The sequence below is a fragment of the Octodon degus genome, unplaced genomic scaffold, assembly GCF_000260255.1.
Source record: "Octodon degus isolate 3935 unplaced genomic scaffold, OctDeg1.0 scaffold00046, whole genome shotgun sequence".
Lineage (NCBI taxonomy): Eukaryota > Metazoa > Chordata > Mammalia > Rodentia > Octodontidae > Octodon > Octodon degus.
In genome coordinates, this window is record NW_004524622.1 from 9,449,169 (window position 1) to 9,452,768 (window position 3,600).

General features: G+C 45.1%; 1 pseudogene; it reads right to left on the reverse strand.

Annotated features, from left to right (window-relative positions):
* Positions 1–3,308: 3,308 nt before the first annotated feature.
* The window catches only part of LOC101592419, a 2,411-nt pseudogene continuing 2,119 nt past the window's right edge, over positions 3,309–3,600 (reverse strand).

The following is a 3,600-nucleotide window of genomic DNA, read 5'->3' on the forward strand; positions in this document are numbered from 1 at the left end:
CCAGATAGGGGCAGACACAATGAGTCACTGCTAAGATATATTTTGCTTCTGCACTTATATCTTTCTGTGTGCATGTCAGCGCCTGTCTGCCTTTCCTGCTGGGTCTGGTCCGTCAGTGATGTCTACCCTCATCCAGCAGTCAGCTCCAGTGTCTGTGTTCCTCTGTAACCCAAGTCATGGCTTTCTCTACCTAGCTTTACAGCCTGTGGTCTTACGAGGCCACTCCATCCAGAGGCCCCTCTGCCTGTACTCCCATCACTGCAATGACTATCCAAGTCCAGCCATATCCCTGCTCACATTGGCAGATGAGTAAAGCAAACAGGCTGCTGAATCGTGTGCTGGATACAGGCGGCAGGGAAGGGTTTCGGGCTGACCACTAGACTTACTGCAGTACTCAATGCAGCGTTCTCTACAAGTCACACACATCTGGCCTGGCTCCTCCCCGTGGAAGCAGGGCTTCTGTGTCTCTCGAGCCTGAGCTTAAGCTTCCCACACAGGGGCCACTGTCTAGCCTGTGATTTCCACAGCTGTCTCTTTTGGCCATCTTTCCCCTAGTCCCTGTGATAGGGTGACACCAAAAACTCTAAAGTGTATTTGTTTTGTGGTTCAGTCTTAATGCATTCACTCCTTTCCTAAATGGCTCCTGAGGTGCTGAATTTCTTCTCCAAGCCTCGCCTGCCTTGTGGAGAGTCACTTCCAAAGTAAAGCCCTATGCTACTTTTGCAGTTTATAATGGCAGTGGGCTCTTCTTGGGGCTCGCACTGTCAGCCTCATCTCCACCCCAGCATTCTCAGGAAGAGGTGCGTATTCTTAAGAAACTCAGAAGCAGGTCCTATTCCTTTTCCACTGTCATAGAAGTTTGTTAGGTCAGGTGCTGTATCAGCTTATCTGAGGGGAAGAAAGACAGTTAGGGAGATAGAGACTCTACTGTTTATGGTTAAGGTTTATCCTCTGTGAGACTCACAAGGAAGAACCAAACAGGGAATCACTGAAATTATTAAGAAATTTTATATTATAAACCATTAAGGATTATATGGTAGAACTCCAAATAGGCCTGCTAGCTCACTGATGCAAACAAGATTATTGATGAAAATGAAGATATTTGTTTCATCCAAGCATAGTGACTCACGCTTGCAATTCCAACACTCTGGGGGGCTGGGACAGGAAGATCATAAGTTTGAGCCCAGCCTCTGCCTTAATTTTTTTTAGGGATTGCTAAATACAGTGTTGAGGGATAACTCAGTGCAAAGGCCCTGAGTGTAAGCCTTGCTCCTGTGGAAAATAAAATGATATATTTAATTTTTTCTTACTCATGCCATATCATATTTGAAAAGATAATTTTTCATGGGCTGCATTAAAGTTAAAAGCTCTTGTGTATTGCAGACTCTCTTAAGAGTGAAAGGGCAACCCACAGAGTGAGACACATCTGATAAGAGGTTTAATTTTTGTTGTTGGTGGTGAGAAGTTGGAGGTCTTTATATATTCTGTACATCACCTCTTTCTTGTTGCTGTATTGGGGGATTGAAACTGGGATTTCAAAGTGGGAAAGCACTTCTGTCAAGTAACTGTATTTATAGGCCTGTAGAGTAAGTCTCCAATTTACAAATAAGTTCTGTTCTGGGAGAAATTTTGTAAGTTAGACTTGTTCCTAAGCCCACAGTGTGAGTATAGTACATCTGTGAAAGCTCACAGCATAAGTGTTTGTAAGTTGGTGGTTTACTGTACATCCCTCTTACACAAAGGACTTGCATAGATATTTCTTCAAAGAAGATACAGATTTCCAATAAGAACAGGGACAGATGCTCAATATCACTAGTCACCCGAGAAAAACAAACCAAAAGCACAGTGAGGTCAGCTGCTGCAGTGCGACTCTGTGCTCCCAGCACTCTGGCAGGCTGTGGAAGGAGGAATGCAAGTGTAATCCCAGCTTGGACAGCTTAGTGAGAGTCTGACTAAAAAGAAAAAAAGGGAAGGAAGGGAGAGAGGGAGGAGGAAGAAAGGGAGGGAGGGCGGGGAGTAGGGAAGGCTACTGGGGACGTGGCTCCATGAGAAGGCCATGGTTCCATCTCCTGTACCCCAGACAGACCAGTGGAAACCACGTACTTCCCACCTACACAGTGTATATTATAAAAAACAAAAAATACCAAATGTTGGGAAGGATGTGGGCTTGTGGCTGTTGGTGGGAATGTAATGTGGTGCAACACTGTAGAAAACAGGCAGGTCCTCACAAAGATAAAAGTAGGATTACCATGTGACCAAGTAATTCTGTTCTATTTGTGTATGCATCCAAAATAATTGAAAACAGGAACTGAAATAGCTATTTGTGCACCAATATTCTCAGCAGCATTATTCACAATAGGGATGAGTAGACGCAGCCCAGTGTTCATCAGTGGCAGAATGGATAAGCAAAATGTGACGCATAAGTATGGACCACAACACAGATGAACCCGGAGGACATCACACCAAACGAAATGAGTGAGACACAAAAGGACAAATGCCATGTGTTTTGCTTTGTATCAGGTACCAAGAGTGGCCAAATTCAGAAAGTAAAAGAAGGTTGCCAGTGGATGAAGAAAGGAAGTAATTTGAATTTTTGTTAATAGATACAGGCTCTGGAAATAACAATGAATTTTACATGACAGCGTGACTATGCTTACTCTTATTGAACTGTGTGCCTAAAAATGATCAAATGACTTTAATGACATTAACCTTTATGTTCTCTGTCTCTCTGTACACACACACACACACACACACACACACACACACACACTGCATAGCATGGCTGGGGATTGGACATTGAACCCAGGGTCTTCACACTGAGCTACATCCCCAGCCTTTACATATTGGGGGCGGGGGGTGTCCAAGGAGATGGCTCAGTAGAATAAGTGCTTGCCTGGCCTGAGTTCAATCCCCGTTTCTGCCAAAAATAAATAAATAAATAAATTTTAAAAATAAATAAATAATTTTTTAAAAATTTTCAGACAGGGTCTCACTGAATTGCCCAGAATGAGGGTTTTTTGTTTTGGTTTTTTAGCTGCTCCAAAGGCATAGCCTAGATTTATTAAAGGGCCCGTGCCGCAGAATCAATGTAAAAACACAAAAAGTCCCATCAGTTTAATAACAATAAAAAAAAACCCAAAAATGGAAAACTGCGGGGGCAAGGGAAAAGACCCGTAGGCCAGGGACACGGAGAGTCCTGCTCATGGCACCAGGCCTAGCTGCAGAGTCCCCCGTTATTGCTGTTGCTACGAGGTCTGAGGGGCAGCGATTGTCCTGTGGGAGCCACCATTCCCCTGGCTCAGGGACCCTTACTTCTTCTGGGGTGTGCTCAGCTTCTGTACGCCCCGGATCTTGTCCAGCAGGCCAGAGATGATGGCCTCAGTGGGTTTGTAACAGTCAACCAGCAGCTCTTTGACCCCGGCAGCCCGGTTATCATCACTTTCCATGTCTAGGAGCTCATCCACAGCAATCTCCAGCTCTGGGATCTCCTCTTCCTGGCAGTCCTAGAGGGCGTGAGCTGTTCCAGGATACACTCCTCCAGGTGGAGACGCTCCGCAGCTCCTTGAGGTCGTACTTGACTGTGACCTTCCCTTGGCGTCT